This window comes from Panthera leo, chromosome C1, assembly GCF_018350215.1.
Source record: "Panthera leo isolate Ple1 chromosome C1, P.leo_Ple1_pat1.1, whole genome shotgun sequence".
NCBI classification, from domain to species: Eukaryota; Metazoa; Chordata; class Mammalia; order Carnivora; family Felidae; genus Panthera; species Panthera leo.
In genome coordinates this window covers 193,395,872-193,420,141 of record NC_056686.1, presented here as the reverse complement: position 1 = coordinate 193,420,141, position 24,270 = coordinate 193,395,872, and the positions used below count along the sequence as shown (strand labels likewise).

General features: G+C 37.4%; 1 protein-coding gene across 14 annotated transcripts in view; it reads right to left on the bottom strand.

The window, feature by feature from the left end:
• Window positions 1-24,270, bottom strand: part of MAP2 (microtubule associated protein 2) — a 280,480-nt gene that overhangs the window by 241,392 nt on the left and 14,818 nt on the right. The window contains exon 1 of one of the 14 annotated variants that reach the window (XM_042949986.1): window positions 20,727-20,792. The exons of the other annotated variants lie outside the window; for them this stretch is intronic. The gene's annotated coding sequence lies outside the window, so the exon portion shown is untranslated. Of the gene's footprint in view, window positions 1-20,726; window positions 20,793-24,270 lie in introns of those variants that run through there. 14 annotated transcript variants of the gene reach the window in all.

Genomic DNA, 24,270 nt, shown 5'->3' with positions numbered 1-24,270 from the left:
CCATTCTTTCATCCATATCTCCCTGCCTTTCCTCCTTCTATCATTTATGAAATAAGCATGATGAGATAGATACTGAGAATATGGAGATAAAAGACACATTGTTGCTTTCAAGTTGTTCATGAGCGCGTGTGTTTGTCGGGGTGGGTATGTGGGTGGGTGTGGTGTGTGCACACACACATGAGAGTACTGGGTGCTGATAGAAGAGAAGACAAGTAGATAGATAATTACACACAAGTTCCCCCTCACTGAAAGAGATGGCATTTCCAAAAGCCACTTATGCTAAGGTGACTTACAGCTAAAGATCTTAAAACTAAGTTGAGAGAAATCGTGTCAGAAAAAATTTAAGTAATCTCTTTAAAATATATTTATGTTTATTAAACCAAGCAACTAAGGACATAACACTAGCAAAATACTAAATCCGTGACTTATCTCTCATACTAGTAATAATTTGTAATTAGCAATAATTAGCAAAACATTTGTGGAGGAGAACATCCAAAGTAAGAGGTGTGGTGTGGTTTTCGAATGGGTTAACGCTTCTCTGGTTTCATGACCAGAAATTAACTTCTTCAGTCTATTGGATCCCAAATCCTAGTGTCTATAGAGCTCTCAGAGATATAAAATAGCATGTGTGCTTGCCAAAGTTTCTGGTTACATGTATATAACCTAATTGGGATAACTAAGTTTTTTAATCAAACCTCTGACCCAATATTGGATTCCAAGGCATTATTTCTTCCCATGTTGAGTTCATTACAACGCCCCTGCTCTTTCTACACATGACCCTCTCTTCAAGGATACCACTAGAGTGCAGTTCTGAAGCCTGAGTTTTCTTCCTGTATATGAATTGATCTCACCCAATAACATCTCTTGAAAACTCTGCCATTCACTTTACTTCTCATTTCTATATCCAAATACTAGTTTCCTCTTTTTCTCATTTATTCTCAAAAAGAAAATTAGAATAAATAATTTAATGGTTGTCCAAAATTAAACAAAGTAAAATTCATACGTTACCAAGATTTTCTATAAGACAACTCAAGATACAAAAGGAATCATGGAAGAATTTTGACAAGGGTGATGATTCATAAAATAAAAATAAACTGAATGTGCTATTGAGACTCAGACTTTTAAGGGCAACTAACCTAGAGAGAGAGAAGAATGAGCAAGGTTTTCTGCCAGGTGGTATCTGGACTAAATTCTAAGATGGAAAGCAACCAGAGGAAAAGGGGCAATCTTGGCAAATAACGTGCAAGGGGACTGAGAATGTATAAGAATAAAAAAGATCAGTGATTGCAGAAGGAGGTTCAATACAGCTGCAAAGTGGCAAAAGAAGAGGCTGGAAGACCAGAGGATCAGGAACCAAAGAATAAAACGATAGAAACATTAAGCTAAGAGTCTCTTAAGCTAAAAACCAATCATAAACAGAGAAATGACTTGAAGCAATGATGTACAACTGAACTTTCTGCAGTAACCCAGTACTGAAATTATGTGAATCGGTGCTATCCAAGAGAGCTTTCTGAACTGCCTAACATTGTAGCCACTGGCCATCTGTGGCCATGGAGCACTTGAAATAATGCAACTGAGAAGTTAAATTTTAAATTTTGTTTAATTTTAACTCATGTATTTACATTCAAATTTAATAGCCACTTGAAGTGAATTTTGGACAGCATAGATTTTGGAAAAAAATGCTTTATTTTTACTTTGAATGACTATGAATGGTTTTCTACTAATAATAAATTCATTTAATGAACACGTTTTCTGGAGTATTTACAGTGACTTTTTTATGTTTTTACTTTCTAGTAGAACTAGTTTGTATCTTTAAAGTTTCCATTTTTTAATCACCCATTTAAGCAATTCTACTTACCACAAACAGGTAAAAGGAAATTTGTTATTAATAGTTTAAAAATGAAAAATAAAAGAGTAAAGAGAAAGGGAGAAAAATTATTCCTTCACAGTCCACCCAGATCTCAGGTACTAAGAGAACTTCTTCGGGGAGCCTGGGTGGCTCAGTCGGTTGAGCGTCCGACTTCGGCTCAGAGCAGGATCTCGCAGTTTGTGAGTTCTAGCCCTGCGTCGGGCTCTGTGCTGACAGCTCAGAGCCTGGAGCCTGTTTCAGATTCTGTGTCTCCCTCTCTCTGCCCCTTCCCTCTCTCTGCCCCTTCCCCACTCATGCTCTGTCTCTCTCTGTCTCTCAAAAATGAACAAACGTTAAAAAAATTGTTTTAAATAAAAAAAAAGAGAACGTCTTCTCCCTGCAATTTAACACACCTGAGTCACTTAATTTATTGCATTGCAATAGTTTTTCTAGGGCAAACCAACATTTCCATTATGAAACCAGTATCCACACCCAAAAGAACCAGTTTGTTCTTTTTCAAACCACCCATGTTGGTTTCCTTTGGATAGGTATAGCCTGACAAAGACTGTCATTGAGAACATTAGTCATATATTAGTAATTTCCATACATTATGGTGGCCAATTTTTTTCATCTATTTTATGTATCTCTAACTTGGTTAAAATGATAATTCCAGAATTTATCGAGGAAACTATGCACAAACTAAACACACACACACACACACACACACACACACACACACACACTGAAATATCACACTTGTACTAGAAAGTAAAAACAGGTCACTGTACAAACACTGAGATATAATTTCCAAAGAGGAGAATTTAGATGCTGAGTTGAGAAATTCTGGTCTACTGATTTGTATGCAACTATTTGTTTTTTATAAGGGTAGTTGAAATCATAGAATATCAATCTAGAAATGGGTCTTATCTGCTCATTGAGGCTAGTGTTACTGGGCAAGGCAGATAAGGAGGGTGTAAGACCTGGATATACTATTCACAGAGAGGAGAGGGTTTCAGGTACTAAAGAGAGGTTCCATTAAACAATCAGATGTAATGATCCAAGACCTATGGAACATCCAGTGCAATCCTGTAGGCATGAGGAGTAAGGTCCAGAAGCCCCATGCACTGAATATCAAAGAAATTTGCCAATGAATCTGTTGTATGACAGTCCTACGGGGCAGAAATAAAGGATCTCAGAGGCAAGAGAGTCCAGGGAGTGTCAACAGAGAGCTAGAGTACAAACCAAAACACAAGAATCATATTAGAAAGTCACATATGTAAACTGGACAACAAGATCAGGCTCTGCCTGGAAGACAGGTTGATGTAACATTGAGATACACATAGAATGATTACTTAAAGATGCTCCTGTATCTTTCAATTTAGACCAGGTTTGGTCTTAAACATTAGGGAAGGAATAGATACGAGTGGAGTATCTAGTGGTCCCAGAAAGTTACAGTGAAGAGAAATTGTAAAGGAAATTAATGATAATAATGCTAGCATTGGATGAGCACCAAGCATGTGCCAGACATTGTTCTAGGGCTTTCCATGTCTTACCTCATTTACTCATTACTTACCTCCTAATACCTCTATCGTTGTTATTATCTCCACTTTACACATGAGGAAACAGAGACAATAAGAGGTAAGTTACCCAAAATTAGAGCTAACCGTGAGTGAAACCATAATTCAAACATAAGCAGTTTGACTTCCTAACTCATTCTCTTAATCACTACACAGAATACTAGAAAATAAAAACATCTTTTAGAGGTAAAATAAATTTCATAAATAGCAACAGCTTGATTTAAATTTGTCATTCAACTTTGATCAGTAGTATTTGTTAGATAACATTACCCTTAGCAATTCTAAGAACTTTACATACATTAAATTGTGGCAATCTTCCCATCGGCCTTGCGCAATAGGTATAAATATTACCCCTGCTTGACATGTGAGGAAACTAAGATACAGAGAGGTTCAACAACTTAACCAAAGCTACTCCAGATCCTATACTCTAGCCAGTATCCTCTACAGCTTTTCAGGTAGGGGGAGGCAGCCATGAAGGCATCATACAGCTTTATGGGACTTTTGATGTGCAGGGATAGCCTATGAGATTTGGGGCCTAATGTTCCCAGGTTTGGAACTATAGAGCTCTACCCATACGAATTATCATTCTGAGTAGAAGTAAACAAGACAGACTTTGGGGGAAATCTGTGATTCAAAATATCTTTCAGCATTTCCAAACTCCCACTTACTTCATTATTCAAATTCAGTCATCCATCCTTTTAGCCAATCCCAACCATTTCTCAATGGGCAGTCTGACTCCTTCATGTGAGTTTGACTGGCATTAATCTATACCTCTGTTTCCCCATTTACTTTGCTTCCAATATTATTTCCACCTCTTTTTAAAAAGTTTCAGTCAACAGAGGGTATACTTGGAATGCATCTTTTCATGTAATAGAGGTATAACTATACATCTTTGAATTGTTTGGGGGAGGTGAATTCCCTCCAGGTCCTCTGTGTTACTTTCTCTGGATAATTTATACTCTTCCATGACTCCAAACAGAGAGATGAAGACTTTGTTAACAGGTGGTTTCTCACTGGGGAACCTCCTGTTCTGGGAGTCAAGCCAAGCCCTTGATAATGATTCTACTTTATTAAATGGAATTCCTGGCATTTTAACAGCAGGGACTTCTGTCAGAGAGAAAAATTGTACCTGTTTATTTGTATTATTATCCTAATGCTTAGGACACACTGATAACCAATAGGGCTACACAGTGTGACCTTTTTAAATTTAACAAGGCAAATTTTCCAATCCCAACAAAATCAGGAAAAAGCGTGTCAGTAAGATAACTTCTTTTGTAGCTGCAGTTCATTCGAATGGTTGAGATGGATATTGGCATATTGCAGAACACGGTTCATAACTTACTTTGGACCATTTTAACTCAAGAAGGAAGGGGAAAAGTGGCAATGAAACTCAGGTCTCTATATCTATAGGACACGTTCTGGCCTAACCTCTACCCCTACCTCCATTCTTCACCCTCAGAACACTTCTCAGGCATTTTGTAGTTTTCAAAGAACTTTCATATGCTGCATTAAGTTTGGTCTTCTCAACAATCCTGTGAAATATACAGAGTGGATATTCTTGTCGCCCTTAATGGATGGGAAGTTTGATGCTTGGAGAGAATACGTTAAATGCTTGGATCAGAGAATTCATAAGTAGGAAAGCTGGAGTAGATACATTCATATTTTGGTACAGAATCCAGCACTCTTTCACTATACTATAGTAGCCCACTCATGCAAAAACTCTAAACTGAAAGAATCTTTGTAGGCCTCATTAGTTTGTTGTATTACATTTTTCTTGCTTCCAAAACTGGGCGATGACATAGGGCTCTCTTGTGCCTACTCACAGTCATTTCCTAGCTGCTGGCTCACTGCGCCCTAGCTGTGATACTCAGGGTAACAGGTGCCTCTCAAGACTAGCTGGTGGATAATTTTGGAAGATCTTACAAGACCCAGTGAAGTGCAGGATAGATGTGGCAGTACTCATGTGAAAGCCAATCTGGGCAGCTGCCATAAACCATTCAACCTTTTCAAGATGCATTCTCTTGCAGGGGCACCTAGGTGGCTCAGTGGATTAAGTGTCTGACTCCTGATCTGGGTTTAAGTCATGATCTAATGATCATGGGATCTAGCCCCATGTTGGGTTCTGCACGGAGCGTGGAGCCTGCATGGGATATTCATTCATTCTTTCTCTCTCTCTCTCTCTCTCTCTCTGTCCCTCCCCTGCTTGTGACCTCTCTCTCTCTTTCTCAAAATAAATAAACACATAAATTTCTTTAAAAACAAAAACAAAAACAAAAGACTTTACTTAAAAAAAGATTCATTCTCTTTGAGACTCAGTGTCTTCATCTGTAAAACCAAGAAAGTATTAACTACCACTTCAAAAAGGTTGTAATGATTCCATGGAATAATGTACATGAAATACACTTTTATACAACAAAGTACTAAATAAATATTGTGATTAAGATGGTCACTTATTGGTGGGAATAGGGTTTTCATTAAAATGATCCATCTGCTTTCTTCTTTGATCTGTGTGTTGTGTGTGCGTGTGTGTGTGTGTGTGTGTGTAAATGTGTTAAGTGGGGAAATTCTTCTAAAATTCCTACAATGTGACCATTTTTTTCTATTCCAAACATTAATTTCCTTTAGGAAAATAAAGTCCCTCACAATCCTGCCATTCTTTGATTTTTTTTTTTTTTTTTTTTTTTTTTTTTTTTTTTTTTTTTTTTTTGAGCAGGGAACCAATCCCCTCAGCCTGAGATTATAATTCCTAGACTGCACTGGAAGATCTTACACATCCTTTCAGTTCCCTCAGTCAAAGCAGGAAATTCACCATTGAGCATCTCAGATGAGACCTGCCCCTTGGAAGAGGCCACCTGAAGAGTACTCAGAGGCGTGAGAATGACCTGATATCTGGGAGCCTGAGTGACAGCTGCCTCTTACTGCTGCTTTAGATTAAAGATGCACAGGTTTTAACCTTAATGCTAAGAGGCTGACAATAACCTGGGGTAAACTAACTTAATAAGATCATTATGAGAATTTAAGCAACATAGTATAGGTTTAGTGCTTAATAATATATCTGGTACTTAGGAAACCTAAGTTCCTATTCACAGTAATAGTGTAATAGGAGTAGTTGTACCAGAGTGGTAGTTCTCACATAGTTGATGTAGATCAGTCAAGTTCATAGCTAGGTGAATGATTAACCAATAAGAATGAGAATCCAGTTATTCCGAATCACCAAAACTGAGTCACAATCAGGCTCTGGATTTCTAAGTGGATTCTCTAAACATTATTAGTTTTCTTTAAAACATTTGTAAGTATATTAGGGATATAGAAGAGGCAATTTTTATTTTGCTCTACATCTTACAGGAGTATTTAGCATTAATAATTTTTGCCCTATGCCAGGAAATCTTCCTAAAGATGCAACTGTATTTCAGCCATTTGGGGATTATTATAAGGAATAGTGAATATAGAACAAAAGTAAACAAATTTGCCCTTCACTTTGGTTATTTGAAGTACAGACCTACATTGACATAACTAAGCAGAGAGCTTGAGCAATTTCAAAGACACCTTGTTAATCCATTTTATTTTAATGTACCTTTAAAATGTGATAGTTGATAAGCACTAAATGCCAGAGATAGTGTAGAATAATTTCATACAAGTAAAAATATTACCTAAGTAACCTAGAGATTACTTTGAATCATAAAAATATAGCAATCTATTAAGAAAATTATATCAAGGAATTAAGGATGACCACAAAAGTATCTTGAACTCAAACTCACATAAAAGAGAACACACACAATTTACAGGAGAAAGCTGACTCTAATTGTTAAGATTATGAAATAAAATTGTAACTTCAAAACTAATTACCTATGTGACCCTGACAAATTATGTAACATCTCCTTCTCCTCAGCTTCCTCCATTGTAAGACCAGGTTAATAGTAGTACATATTAATGAGGCTCTTACACACACAAACATACACATTGGGAAGAGTACAAGACATATGCTTAACCCTCACTATAGTACATAAATAGTATCTATTATCACATATTTACATATAATGTCTCCTACATGTTGCATCCTACATATTTTAAAACAGACTTTTGTCATATATGGAATTTATTAAGATATTCATCACTCACTGAATATATTAATGATTTTCTAATGTATTAGCTTCTAATGTATTATCCTACCTCACACCATGAAGAAGAATGACTACACAATTCCTTTTATCTGATGTTAGGACTGTCACTCACTACTGGCTGAGCTAATGGCATTAAACTTGCCCTTGTTTTTTTTTTTTTTTTTTTTATTACAGTAGAAGGGTGATTCTATATAGTCTATATGTCTGTGTATTGGTACTAATACCCATATCAAGATAATTACTCATGTAACCAACTTTGCGTTCCATGATAGGACACTTCCTCTGAGTAAACAGAGAATTAGGGAAACTTTGGATGGGAAAAAATTTTATTGATATAAAAAGAAATCCAAATAAGAAATTTGGTTACTAAGAGAATGTGTGGGATCTTTATCATAAAGAGTTTCAATGTAAGACGGGCACATAAATGTTTGGGATGATTTGGGTTTTATTCTTTTGGATAACAAATATAATCAGTCATAAGTATTAATATGTAATCCTAACCCTCTTCTAACCCATCTTAAATTGTTATGTTGCATTGTTGTTTATTAAAACTGTTCATTCTAATCTTAAAATATTGTAATGTTAATTGATCATAATTTGACATTTTATTTCCTGGGGCAGGGAATAAGTTTGCTTTTTAATTTATGAAATCTTACTAATATAGGATGGAATGTGCCAAATTGTTACTATCATGGTCAGCTTGTCATTAATTTCTTAAACAAAAGCGTAAATTCAAAATGGATAATGGCTGATTATGCATCATTAAAGTAGAGAAATATCCGGGGGTTCAGATCATTCACTAAAGAAACAACAATATCTCTATAATTATATTGCCATTCTTAGAGGTAATAACAGAGTATAAAACACAAAGACCATAAGGCACATTTCCACTCTGTGTGAAAGATGTTTTTACATAAGCTTCAGAATTCACTTTTTGGCTATTCTACATTCAAAATATAGATGAGCAGGAGAAAACATAGAAAGGAACAAAGAAAACAACAAGTTCGAAGAATTATGAGCGAAAATTAAAGGTTAGGGCTAAATATCTTCAAAATCTTTTAGAGTGGAGAAGAAAAACTAGACAGATGTAAATTATTATTCGTATACAGGAAAGATCAATAGTATTTGCAAAAAGGGCAGTGACCGACCAAGTGTGTCCCCTTTGATTACAAAACAAAACAAAACAACAAGAAAAACCACTTAAGGTTGCAGCAAAGGGTTTAGACAAGACACTGAAAGTATTCCCCTGTGCCTCCCTCCATGTTTCAACTTACATAGAAAATTGTCGGCTGGTACCAAGGTGTGTCTGCAGGCTAACCGAAGGGAAGAAGGAACATCATGACCGATGAGGCTGGGTACTGCAGGCACCAAACACATTGCTAACAAGGAAACTAACATTTAGGTCCGTCCTTTAATATGGGTTTATTCTAATCCAACTGAAAAAGTTTCATTATAAAAATATACTTTATCAGAAATGTCATTATCAGAGGCAGAAGGAAAATGGATGCCTAAGGATATGCCTCAGGACATCATAAAGGGCTACTAAAATACTATGACTTGTTTCTAGGTGTGTGACAAAATTCAAAATGTATAAGGAGGTCCTCAGATTAAAGGAAAGAACACTGATTTTGTCTCAAAAAAGGATAGGAGAGCTCCTGATAGAATGCCTTTCTTGAAAAAACGACGTGCCATGAGATTAAAGTGGGTTTTATCTCCTTGAAGAAGCCCGGAAAACCAAATAGCTCCTAGAAATAGGTCTTTAGTATTTGCATATAGGTCAACCCTCCCCCTACTCTCTCTGCTTCTGGAGATCACAGGTCCACCCCTAAAGGAGAAAAATACCTAGACTGTCACTTCATACTCTTTCCTACTCCTAACCTCAAAGAATGATCAGGTTTACTCTCAAGGCTAGACTTGCAAATAGACCTAGCTTTATTTCAAGATGTTCTTTTGGGTCCTCAAGTACTCACAGCTGCCTAAAATTCCATCACACAATCAATACAGTTTTTCTATATATAATGAGAAACGATTGAAAGAGGTGGATGCTAGGCTGAGAAGTGAGGTACACTTCTCTAAAATTCTATTTTAAAATAGTATGTGGTCAAGTAAACAAGGGTAACTGCTGACTAGTATCAGGTTGTTTTTGAAAATGGGGAGAGGATTCGATTGCAAGTAAAAAGCTGGTACCAAAAGATAAAGTTCTTACCGAGCCCAAAAAATTGGAGTTAGAATTGCAAAAGATTCCCAGAAAAAAAAAAAAAATAGATGCTGCAGGCAGAACTATTCTTAGCCTCCTACAGCTGTGCCTACATATACCCGGCAGCAAGTTTGCTGAAGACCTGTGTTAAACACTCCAACATTGCTTAGCATGTGTATCTGTCATGGTCTGATTAGAAAAGTGGAGTTCTGATGAGGGGGTCCTTTACAGAGATGTGGATAAAATTAAGGAAACCAACCAGGGATGTTGCAGCAACCAGAGCCTAGAAGAGCAAGAAGCTGTTTCCAACCCTGGCACTTGGGAGCCAGCGGAGGCAACAGTGTAACCACACTCCACAAGAACTGCAGTCATCCAAGGGGGCTGCCCTATCTACCAGAGAGATACAAGTCTCTCGCGAATTACAGCAGCAACAAGGAGATGGGAGAGATCCTTCTCCCACTTGCTGTTTGCCTATCTTGCTTCCCATTGGCCGAATCTGACAGGAAGCCAGAGATAACAGGAGATTGGATGGGGCAGATCCTGAGAGTTGCATTCAATCCCCTCACCAGGGCTGAGAAAGATGGGGAGGCAGTGTGGATGAAGAGTACATGAAGAATCTTTTATAAACTTTGTTTTGCTGTAAACCTGGCTCAACTGCATTTTAAAGAAGCTTCCATATCAAGGCGTATATTATGGAGGCAATGGTGAATAAGCAACTTAAATAGTCACAAATTATGTGGATTTGGATTATATCCCTCAGGCTACCAGTCCAATGGATATTGTGTTGCATGCTCCACAGGAGAAATAAAAGGTAAAACTCCAACTTACTAATAGCTTTGAAAAACAGACAACTCTTTCACAAAAGAACTTTGAAATTCTAATAATTATAGCCATTAAATAGTAGCCTATAGTTTACAGTACAATTCAAAAAAATGTTATATGCTCTACTATACTGTCCATTTTACTAGGCTACATTGAGGTGATATCTATTAGATTCTGTTAAAATTATTTTATTCCGTTTTTAAATTTTTCTATGTTTATTTATTTGAGACGGGGCGGGGGGGAGAGAAAGAGAGAGAAAAAAGGAGGGGCAGAGAGAGACGGAGATAAAGGATCCCAAGTGGGCTCTGTGCTGACAGCAGTGAGCCCAGTGTGGGGTTTCAAGTCACAAACCGCAAGATCATGACCTGAGCCAAAGTCAGACATTCAACAGACTGAGCCACCCAGGCACCCGACTTTTAAAATGACTTCAATGAATCGAAAAAATCATAGAACAATAGGACTTTCCAATTAGCTGTAGCCCTTAATCACCATTTACAAGATGCTTTTGGATGGTATATAGAATACTGCAGTTTAAGACATGACCATCTTCATTACAGATGTTCTGAGGAACATACGACTACAGTTGAGCAAGGGCAAATAATGGAGTTTTAGATATTCTAGTACTAAGTGAAACAGTGAAAATAATGTGGTCTCTCTTGTAGCACAGGAAGTAAACATTAGAAATTCCATTTATAATTTTTTTCTGAAAGGGAGGAAAATGAAATTAAATGTTGCTACTGTTTAATATGTTAATTGATGCTGGCATTTTCACTTTGTCTGTATGTCAAATGCCACATTACCATGACGAAATGAGCTATCCAGCAGATGACCGTATGGTCGCTAATAAAGGGAACTTCTCCCACTTGTTCATTGTTCTTAGCTTATTACAATGTATAGCAATGTGTCTTTTTAGATAAAGACGATGAAAGTCTACACACATCTGACAAGAAGTCGGCCAAAGAAATAGGAAATCAAGAAGATTATTTATAGTACAGATTTATATCCAATATCATTAATAATAAAACTCACTTAAATTACATATTAAATGATATTTTATTCCATACTTCACTCACCCTTTTTATTTTCTATTTTTATATTAATAATTACACAACATAGTTCTAATCCATGGAACTTTTTAAGGTACAGAAAATAAATTAATACATATTAGGCGGTATGTTCAATGCTGTCGTAGTACTAGGGCAGTCTATCAAAGGATTTTGAGATCACTGGCACAGACTGGGAAGATGGGAAAGCTTGATGGAAGAGGTGAGCCTTGGAATGAAAATACAGGATTTGGTTATGCAGAGAGAAGAGGGAAGGACATTCTCTGAATATCTGATTTTCTTAATCAGTCCTTCCCAAAAGTATTTCTATAGTTCTGGAATAAGGAGCAGGACTGCTTGTTCCTTCCGAAATATTTGTGCTTGGGCCCAAAATACTTTTCTGACCCTATTGGTTGTTCCTTCTTTCGTTAAAAAAATATATATATGCTAAGTACCTACTATGATCCAGCCAATGTACTAGGTGATAGGCTGGTAAATAAGACTCACGGAACTTATAGTCTAATGGTTGGGTCTCCAGTTGTCTCTTTAGCCCAACATGCTAAACACGCTTGGGCAGCTCCATATCTAATCCCTAGAACAAAATCAGACACTAAATCAGAGTGCATCTAATGGAAGTAGGTTCAAGACTTTCTCTAGTTAGTTGTAGGATTCTAATAATGACATTATGAAAGTCGGCTCTAGTGTCCCATATCTCTGTCTCTAGTCCAAAAACCACAGCCATCAGTGCCAATGGTATGTTGTAGCTACCACATTTTTCACAAAGACGGGTGTAAGGGACTGAATAGTGATCCCCAAAAGATAAATCCACTCCCTAATCCCTAGAACTTGTGAATGTTACCATATGTTTGTAAAAAGGATTTTTGAAGACGTAAGTTAGAGATCTTGAGATGAAGAGATGATTATGAATTATCCAGATGGACCCCAAATCCAATTACAAGTATCCTTACAAGAGACACAGGAGGGAGTTTTGAAAGACAAAGGACTCTTCCTTTGGGAGAACGCCATGTGAAATGGAGGCAGAGAACTGGAGCGATGTAGCCACAAGGCAAGGAATAACAACAGCCAATAGAAACTGAATGGTCCTTAAGTCAGTTAAGGACCTCGGCTCAGGTCATGATCTCACAGTTCATGAGTTTGAGCTTCATGTCAGACTCTGTGCTGATAGCTCAGAACCCGGAGTCTGCTTCAGATTCTGTGTCTCCCTCTCTCTCTCTCTGCCCTTTCCCCACTCATACTCTGTCTCTCTCTCTCTTTGTCTCTCTCTCTCTCTCAAAAATAAATAAACATTAAAAACAAACAAACAAACAAAAAAGCTGAAAGAAACACGATACAGAATCCCCCTTAGAGCTTGTACATTTTGATTTAAGAATTCCAGCCTCCAGAATGGTGAGAAAATGAATTTCTATTGTTTCAGGGCACCGATTTGTTACAGCAGTCACAATAAATTAATACGACCAGTTATAGTTCTAGAGTCCCAGTATGTGAAGCAGGGAAGTATTAATCCTTGGGAAGCAGTAAATGTAGGCATTAGTAAGAATTCTTGTTTGGAAAGCACGCAAGAAGATGGTCTGCACTCCCTGAGCTAGGGTATAGAGTACCGTCCACTATATCCTGAGTGATCAAGACTTGGCTGGTACTCTGTTTCTTATTTGGAAGCACTGACAGCACAAGTCTCTCAAACTCAAGAGGATCAGGAACAACCCTCTTAAGGATTGTTAAGTGACCCTTGGGGGTTGACAAAATCACCAAGGATAGTATCAAGAATTATATGGCTATCCTCTCCAACAGCAAGTGTGAGTGTCCCTTGAGACTCTCTAGACTAAATGGTATTGCTTCTTTTGCTAGCTACTCATATTTTTAGCACGAATTTCTTCATACAAATAAGATGCTAGCAGAGGAGATTTCTGGAGCTTGAGGTTTTGTACCATATTATATTTTAACTCTAGTTAAGCTGAAAAGAGACCTATACGACACAGGCAGTTTAAGGAGACATGGTGACCAAAACTTCAGTGGTTCAAGTTATATTGGTGGGCTAGTATTTCCTAGTTCCACAGAAGTGACCACTTGCCTCACAGTCAAACTTGAAAGCTTGTAAGCTACTAAAAAGCCACATTTAAAAAAAAAACATTTTTGTTAATGTTTGTTTTTGAGAGAAAGAGAGAGGCAACACAAGCAGGGGAGGGGTAGAGAGAGAGGCAGGCACAGAATCCAAAGCAGGCTCCATGCTCTGAGCTGTCAGCACAGAGCCCAACACGGGTCTCAAACCCATGAACCGCAAGATCATGACCTGAGCCAAAGTCAGACACTTACTTGACCAAGCCATCCAGGCACTCCTCAAAAGTCACAGTTTTAACATCACTGAGAGCTGACTATAAGGGGTATCTTCATTAGGCACTAAGATAGGTCAGAATCCCAGGTCCCTGTGGAAGCCAGGTCTGAGAAAAGAAGCCACAATTACTCTGATGTTCCACGGCATTCCTCCACTTACTTACCTGAACACTAGCTACACAAAGAGAAAGCCAGATACAGGCAGTGGCAAACTGGAACTTTCCTGCAATAAAGATTTGCTGGCCTTGGAGAACCTAATTAAATCTCAATAGAAGGCCATCGGCTTCAAAATCTGCAGAATTTACAGACTACCAGGAAGGTATGAGGTAGCAGCCTGTTGGGCTCTATTACTGGTTCCACAGAGGAAAAAAAACAAAAAACAAAAACAATTCCCGTGATCTGAGAAAACCAAGTATTTATTCAAACTAGGGTGGAGAGATAAAACAGCTGGAACCACCCATTTTAACAATGTGATTGTAGATGCTTTTGTGGTGACTATAACATTGTTTCCCTTCGTTCATTCACATTTAGGTAGTTGTACATCAAAAACTTTCTACCACTGTATTTTTAAAGTGTGTTTCAGGGGTGCCTGGGTGGCTAGGTCGGTTGAGCGTCCGACTTTGGCTCAGGTCATGATCTCACAGCTCGTGAGTTCAAGCCCCACGTAGGGCTCTGTGCTGACAGCTCAGAGCCTGGAGCCTGCTTCGGATTCTGTGTCTCCCTCTCTCTCTGCCCTTAACCCACCCGCATTCTGTCTCTGTCTCTCTCAAAAATAAGTAAATATTAAAAAAAATAATAAAGCGTGTTTCATTTTTAAGTATTAAATATCCACATTCCCAAAATAGTTTTAAGGCAGTAGCCTTATTTTTTTTTTTAACTGAGATTGGTGGTAGTTCCAAGAAGGGTAAATATGTCCAAGCTATCCTTGAAACCTTTCTTTTTCAACACAAAAAGATAAAATATACAATGTAACATTGAAGCTAAATCAAAGGAAGACAAAAATCTAAGGCAGGCCCTTGGACAGAAATACAGGCCTACATAAATCTAAAGAAATCAGGTATCGAATGCCAGGACCATATCCACCAGTCTACTAATATTTCCTTTACTTCTATATTTAACATTTGTTAGCCAGTGAATAGAACTGTGGTTAGTAAAAACTGAAAAGCTATATGAAAAGTTACACTTTTCTTAAATAATTTTACTCTTTCTAAAAACACATCAAGCTTCTAACCATGTTATGACATTAAATTGAACAATTTTAAAGTTAACCCCCAAATCCAAATATTTTCCAATATGGCATCTTGCAGATGAATCTTGTTATGGAATATTGATTTTTTGCATGGTATTCTATAATGGGCAGGAAGCACAGGAACTTAGGTTTTGATTGTCAGAAACATGTGGCTTTTAGTTCACTTAGTTTATGGTATGTTTTATGGTCTGTAGACAAAAAAAAAAAAAAGGCACTGCTATGGTTTCCTTGTTGAATTTAAACCCACATATTATTAAAACATGCTGCTTAATAATACCTCAATGCAAAATTGCTATTATGAGTAATTTTCTTGGAAAATGTAGGTGGTTGAATAGTTTGCCAATGCTTCTGATTATTATTCCCAAGTTTAGTCCTACTGGTGGAACATGATTTTCTCCATCATATTTATTAGTAAGCCATCACAGTTAAGATGTTACATAAAAATGGCATCTTACTCTCTTAATGCAGACTATGTGCCCAGCAGGATCTTATATTCCGAGCGATTTTTGCTTTTCCATAAGGAGTAAAAGCACCAACTTTTTCTCTTGGCTTTATCACATTTTTGGCTACATGTTTTAAATGTGTTGCAACTTGTCTGCTGAAAAACCTGTGCCACATAGCTTTAGGGTTTTAAGAAAACCCAAACACTGAAACCACACTCTGTCAATCTATTCTGAACAGTGACTATGACACTGTTTTTATTTTCATGTGATATTCACTCTCATCCTTGCCTAAGCAGAAGCTTACTTTGTATATCTCAAAGATACATTCTTTATTTTTCTTTTTTTAATTTTTTTTTTAATGTTTATTTATTTTTGAGACAGAGAGAGACAGAGCATGAACAGGGGAGGGTCAGACAGAGAGGGAGACACAGAATCTGAAGCAGGCTCCAGGCTCTGAGCTGTCAGCACAGAGCCCGACGCAGGGCTCGAACTCACAGACCGTGAGATCATGACCTGAGCGAAGTCGGACGCTTAACCGACTGAGCCACCCAGGTGCCCCAAAGATACATTCTTTAAATGTGATCATAAACCTTGCTCCTGAGAGCATAAGGATAATAATGACATTAGTGTCCTTATCGCCCATTAGATGTTAGAACTGGATTGTATTTTATTAGCAATGTTTAACATTTCTTAAATATGGGAGCCATGTTTAAGTAAGCTAACACATTATGTGAGTAGGTATCACAATGTAAACATTCTTAGATTATAAACCAAAATCTGAATGATCCAGACATATTTTCTAAATCCAAAGGCTTTGAAACTAAATAGTTCCTGGGACGTTTACTGACTACAGAATCAGGCAAAAACAATATTGCATTCAAACCAAAATGATGACCCATGTCTTCAGAGTAAAGCTGGTAATCCATCCATCATCACAGAATCTTGGACTTATGCTTTTTTAAAATGTAACAACCACAAATTTTTTTGAAAGTGTGCAATTTTACAAAACATTTTAAAATTTAAATATACACTATTTCCAAAGTTGCTCCCAGTTAAAATAAAATTAATACAGAAACCAAGTGGGGTTTTTTTTCCCCACATTTCTTCAAAGGATATTTCAATAGCAAACTGTCTCAATGATGACTCAATTTGAAAAACAGTTGTTATAATTAAATTCCAAGTTAAATAAATAACTACATACCCCTCTAGAAGTTACAATAGGATTTGAATTATACTTTAATTTTTCCTTTCCCCTAACAATTTTAAAGTAATTTTATTAAGCTGCAACCAAAAACTTACTTAAGATCTTGGTTCAAAGTATCAACCCAGTTCTAATTTTAGACCAATAGCTTTGCCACACTATACATTGTACTGACTAGATGGATTTAATTGGAATGTATATTAATATTTGACCTGATGGCCCTATATAGATGTAATCCAAGACTTCTAATTATAAGATACTAATTAGTACTGCAGAGATGTTCACTATATATTATTTAGACAAAAATTATTAATTTTTTATTCACTGAGACTGAGCAATAAATCCTTGAGCAAAGGTAAGAAATAGTAAATATGATAGACATAAATTTTCTATTTTAGTTCCCATGAAAGACTTCAAGTTTCAGGTCCTAATTTCCTGCACTGACTTAAGACAAGTATGATAAGCTTCTGATTACTTTGCTGATTTTATTTTTTTTTTTTAATTTTTTTTAATGTTTATTTATTTTTGAGACAGGGAGAGACAGCATGAACGGGGGACGGTCAGAGAGAGAGGGAGACATAGAATCTGAAACAGGCTCCAGGCTCTGAGCTGTCAGCACAGAGCCTGACATGGGGCTTGAACTCACCGACCGTGAGATCATGACCTGAGCCAAAGTCGGATGCTTAACCGACTGAGCCACCCAGGTGCCCCACTTTGCTGATTTTAATGATTAATCTATTTGGTAAATCATTTATTGTCATTAAATTAAGTTAACCTAAGCAAAACAATATAGATTTCAAGCATACTAGGATCCTTGCTCACTTTATGAAATGCTAGTATAATCGTCACTTAAATATTTAATTATTATACAAGGGATATTGTTACAATAATTCTTTCTCACTAGTTTATTCTAAAAACTCAATTTGCTTGGAGGCTTGTTGAGGTCAAAGTTATGTCAAATGTGTAAAGTCAGACCCATAGCATCGTCCTATGATAGTTGAGAATTTTAGCTCACCTCTCTCCTATTAGCAGTTGAACATTCATTCTTATTTCCCAACAGCAATGCTGAAACATTTTAGAAAGCATGAAGAGGGGCGCCTGGGTGGCTCAGTCGGTTAAGCGTCCGACTTCAGCTCAGGTCACTATCTCGCGGTCCGTGAGTTCGAGCCCCGCGTCAGGCTCTGGGCTGATGGCTCAGAGCCTGGAGCCTGCTTCAGATTCTGTGTCCCTCTCTCTCTGCCCCTCCCCCATTCATGCTCTGTCTCTCTTTGTCTCAAAAATAAATAAACGTTAAAAAAAATTTAAAAAAAAGAAAGCATGAAGAGTCATTATTTTTTCTGAAAAATCACTAAATACTTATTGAGCTCTAACGCTGTGCTTAACACCATGCTACCATTTTCACAAAAGCTCTCTATCACAGTTAATTCTCATAAGAACCCTTTGAAAAGGAACTAGGGTGAAGAAACTGAGGTTCAGAGCCTTTAACTTACTCAGGGTTGGGTGGAAAAATGAAACAAGGTGCTCTCTGGGAGTGGATGGTGACGAGATGGGGAGCACAGATCAAGAAGCATCATAAAATTACTTGGTACACCAAAGTATTTGACTGAACTTAGCTCCCTGGATGGAAACTCAGTGTAGTAGACAAGCACCCACTTAATCAAAGTCATCAGTAGCAAAAGCTAAATGCAACCATAATCCAGCATTATTTAGTTCAACAGACAATTACTAAATGTGTAGTATATAGCAGGGCACTCTGCCAGTGCCTGGATTGACAAAGATAAATATGATCATTCCTTCCCTCAAGAAGCATAAATACCCCAGTGGGAGAGAAATACAAAAGCTGATCTGATTTTTAAAAATGAAAAGAAGTTAGTGAAGGAGGAAAAAAAAAAAAAACCTGTAATGGGAAGAAGATAGTAAGTCATCGGTAGTTTGGTAGTTTGGTAGTTCTGAGGGTGGCCAAAAATACACGCAGGGAGTGGCTGGCTGACAATAAGATTGAAGAAGAGACAGCATACTTAATTTACATGCCTTTAGAAGCTATGTGAAAAAGATAATAGATTCAGGATTTTAAGGAGAAGAGTAATCTAGATAGATACATGTTTAGAAAGATCACTCCAGTTCATATAAAGATGGAATTTAATAGCAAAAGATTGGAGACAGGAAAATTAATTGCTATATTACAGATACAAGGTGAAAAACCAAGTCAGTGAGAGTAGGGGATGAAAAGGAGAAAAAGCTGAAAGGAAAATACATGTAGGAAATATTTTGAGAAGTCTAGGATGACCTTTGGTTTCTGACTTGGAATAATTCCATTACGTACAACAGGGACTCTAAGAGGAATGTAGGACGGATGTTGGAATCAGTTTCCTTATGAACATGTTGAGTTTCAGATGCCCACAGAACCCAAGTAGAGCTACCTAGTAGACACTGGAGTATATGAATCTGAGTCTCCAGAGAAGAAATCTAAGCTGGAGACACAGATTAGAGAGTTATGAGAATACAGACGATTGTTCCAGAGAAGAAATCTAAGCTGGAGACACAGATTAGAGAGTTATGAGAATACAGACGATTGTTAAAGCTCAAAAAATGGAACAAATAAACCAGCAAGAGTACATAAAGAGAATGAGTCATGGATCTAAATGAAACACTGGGTTGGGAGTAAGGAAAGGTGCTAAAATTTAAGCTTGTAATTAAATATTTATTTGCTAATCAAACCCCTTATTATTTCAGACATTAACTCTGATCTGATTTTTAGCTGATCTGATTTTAGAACACTATAGAAATTGTTCACCAACGCAAATAAACTTTATGGTCATATAAAAGACAATTATTGACCACTTTTTCATAAAAAAAATGTATAAGGCTCCATACCCCAAAATCTTAGAGTTTAAAGTTATTTTACTCTCTTTCACAGTTTGTGTAAAACCCAAATATAAATTATATATATATTCCCCATTTTTTTTTCCTCACTGACATTTGATTTCTTCATTACAGAAGTGTGATGTCTGAGTAACAGTGACATTAAATACTAGGACCAAAAGGTCAGTTCAAATGAACATATACCTGTATGACTTACATGTAGCCTTTTGGATCTTTTATGAAGCACTTAAATTTGAACAAAAAATAAAATAAAATAAAAACTAATTTGGGGCACCTGGGTGGCTCAGTCAGTTAAGTGACCGACTTCAGCTCAGGTCATGATCTCACGGTTCGTGGGTTCGAGCCCCACATCAGGTTCTGTGCTGACCGCTTGCTTGGAGCCTGGAGCCCGCTTCAGATTCTGTGTCTCCTTCTCTCTCTGCCCCTCCCCCACTTGTGCTCTGTCTCCCTCTGTCTCTCAAAAATAAATAAATGTATAAAATTTTTTTTAAATAGGGGTGCCTGAATGGCTCAGTCGGTTGAGCATCTGACTTAGGCTCAGGTCACGATCTCACAGCTCGTGAGCTCGAGCCCCACATTGGGCTCTGCACTGATAGGATAGCTCAGAGCCTGGAGCCTGTTTCAGATTCTGTGTCTCTCTCTCTGCCCCTCCCCTGCTCATGCTCGCATCCTCTCTCTCTCTCTCTCTCAAAAATAAACATTAAATTTTTTTTTAATTTTAAATAAAAACTAATTTATTCATGAAAATCCTTGCATTTGAAAGTTTTCATGGGTTTTTGTCCTCTGGTTTATGTAGAAAATCCTGAACAAGCTCATGTTTAATCTTTCTATTTTGTTCCCATGTGGCACTGACTGTTGCCCTGTACTCAAAGACTTCTGTTTTGATTCATAAAACCACATAAATTGAAATGCAACTCATGCCAGCACCATAGTTCAATTTACAGCCCTGCCATGGTACTGATGCAGTGACTTCCTCAATTCTGTACAGTTACCTCGTGATTTGGATTCAGTCCCAGCAGAACTGAAGGTCTGTTCCTCAATGAACTCAGCTGTCCAGAGTACTAGACAATCCATGGGTTGTGTCCAGTTGGGTTCTTGTAAATCACTTCCCTCCCAGCCTTTGAGTTCATCATCCGTGACTTGTGCGTAGTAGAAAATCTTCCCAAACCCTTTGCTTACTCTGATTGCACTGGGCATTGTCTGAAAGGAATGGCTCTCATTATCCTCCTTTGATAATTTACATTTTAATTCTAGTTCCAAAACAGCTGGCCTCTGCTTTGAAAAAATGGTACAATAAATCCTCTGGGCACACCTCCTCCTCCTTTCCAACCTTTTCAAAGCATCATGTCTTCCAAAGGACTTCCATTTGAAGCAGAAGCCATTCTCATAGAATTTAAATGGACATTTAAAGATCATCTGGAATTAACAAAATTAACTTAATTAACTTAAAGGAGTCATGAGAAATATTTTCTCCATAATAATTTCGATGGAAGATTTACCACACAAAGAAATAAAATATGTATCGTATATATTAGTGAACAGAACATTTTTATAGTCCTTCTATTGCAAAATAGCTTTTTCAAAAACAATTCTTTCTGGGGTGCCTGGGTGGCGCAGTCGGTTGGGCGTCCGACTTCAGCCAGGTCACGATCTCGCGGTCCGTGAGTTCGAGCCCCGCGTCAGGCTCTGGGCTGATGGCTCGGAGCCTGGAGCCTGTTTCCGATTCTGTGTCTCCCTCTCTCTCTGCCCCTCCCCCGTTCATGCTCTGGCTCTCTCTGTCCCAAAAATAAGTAAATAAAAAAAAAAAAAAAACGTTGAAAAGAAAAAAAGAAAAAAAAAACAAAACAATTCTTTCTTCTTCTTCTTTTTTTAATTCCCACTGGCTATAAGAAGGGCAAACATCTGCCACGTGTGTAGAGTTGCTTCCATCTTTTCCTAAAGCCTTGTAACAGTCTCATCTCTCCATCAGCTCACCGTATTTGCACCACTCATAACCATACCATGACTTGGTTCCTAGTCAAAGCTGGCCCATACACACTTCCTCCTCCATGTACTTGACACAGGAAAATTAGTGATGTGCTGTAAGTGTTCATTTATAGACTGTTTAGTTATCCAAAGCATGTGACCTGGTTATCTTCCCCTACCCTGTAATAAGTTTCTGGAGAGTAAGGATGCAGTCTTGTTTTTTTCCTCATACGGCTAACATGACTCACCACAGCAGGGGCCTCATAACTGGTTCTTAGTAAGCATTCGCTGAATATAAAGAAGGTGCCCACAATGGATAAAGTGTGAAAGACATCTCATAATGCCAACCTTCTTGGTGACATTCAGCTTTCCCTAATAAAAAATAAATTAAAAAACTTATCTGTACAGCACTTTAATCACTGAAATCTTTGCTGGCCAAATAGCTAGCTAACATGAAAAACTGATTTGTGCAAAAGTGGAAATTAAGGCGATGTCCTTTCAATTCACTATAGAATGTGAAGCAGTCTTAAAGACAATGAAATTCATCTCCTCATTTTGTAGATTAGAAAACTGAGGCCCGGGGACTCAAAAACTTTCTCAAGGTCTCAATAAGAGTGTCGACTGATAATGCTTTCTACATCTTGAACAAAGGTAAAGATTGAGATTTTAGACAAATGGCTTTTTTTTCTTTTTAAGAAGAAAGAGACAGTATTGATTTTTAAAATATTACCACCCAAAAACAGAGCCATCATTTCCTTTTGGGTACAGTACTAAATAAGTTGGGATTCTAAACAACTTTATCTAAAATTGTTCACTCTTTCAAAAATATTTGTTGACCACTCCCTTCACAAAATTTTCTTGGCAGTAGGGATATCTTGTAGTTACTGTACAAACAAGCAAATAAAAATTATATACTAACTATAACATCACATTCTCTAATAATGAAATTATTGAATTTTTCAAAGAACTACTCTGTGAAAATGTTTATAGCCTACATACAATGACTTAGAGAGAAATCTAAGTGAAATGTAACAGAAAGTTTTTAATCCATCATGATAAAGATACTATGTTGTCTATACCAAACAATAAAATAAGGGTCTGTAAAATATTATTTTCATTTACATTCTCTCCCAAATAAATTCAGTGCAATGCCCATGTCTATTCATGTTGTATATCCCAGTATCAATTCATGGGATGACTTAACATTGACTTAAGATGTTGTGAACTGCTAAGCCTTATGTCCAAAAAGTCTGCACAGTTCCTTAGTTTCCAACTGGCTAATATAACCACTGGGTGACAGACATCTCTCTCCCTCTTTTTTGATGTTTATTTATTTTGAGAGGGTGAGAGGGAGGGAGAGACGGAGATAGAGACAGAGAGAGAGAGAGTGTGTGTGTGTGCATGTGTACGGGAGGGTCAGAGAGAGAGGGAGAAAGAGAATCCCAAGCAGCCTCCTTGCTGTCAGTGCAGAGCTCCATGTAGAACTCATGAACCTTGAGATCATGACCTGAGCTGAAATCAAGAGTTGGATGCTCAGCTGACTGAGCTACCCAGCACTCCTAGACATCTCTTAAATATGATAATTCTGTCACTGCCTTTCTTCTTTGGAAATATAATTGTGGAAGGTAGAGCATTTTGTTCACCATGTTTTGCTCCCTAGAAACAAGAAATCCTTGTCCTAAAAGATAGCTCTAATTTGGCTTCCAGATTCTTATATCTAAAAACAAAACAAAACAAAAGCCTGAGAGATCTTTGGCAGCTATCCTCATTTTTTAAAATTATTTTAACGTTTATTATTTTTTAGGGAGACAGAATGCAAGCGGGGGAGGGGCAGAGAGAGAGGGAGACACAGAATCCAAAGCAGGCTCCAGACTCTGAGCTGTCAGCAGCCCAATGCAGGGCTCAAACCCATGAACCACCAGATCATGACATGAGCCGAAGTCAGATGCTCAACCGACTGAGCTACCCAGGTGCCCCAGCAGCTATCCTCATTTTAAAGATAACAAAAGAAGGGCCAAGGTGGTTGTAGATTTATTTGGAGGGCATTTCCTTTATGAGTCTATGCTAAGACAAGTTGCCCTTTGTAAATCATACACATAAATACAGGTACACATGCGCATGCACACACATTAGGCATCTTGTTCAGAGGAGTATAGGTATTAATAAATGTGGACCTTGGCAATCACACATAATTGTGGAATTATGTAATTAAGAGTGTAGTCTTACAAATAACAAATGAAACAGCAACAATGTAGGCTCACAGAAATAATGCAAATAAAGCTGGAGTTAAGCAAAGTGATTGCCATATGATTCTCCTCTCTGTTCTCCATTTTGTCCTCTCTAACTTCAGATGTGGAAAGAAATTTTTATAGATCTTTAATGACCAGTCAACGTACATAATTGTACATGTATATATTCATGAACAATTTTAAGTGTTTAAATTTTAAATTTTGTTAATTTAAGTAGTGACAGAATAAAATTCTGTAAATTATATTTTTTATTTTTATTATTTAAAAAAAAAAAACCGCATGAGCAGAGGAACAGACAGAGAGAGAGAGAGGAAGACACAGA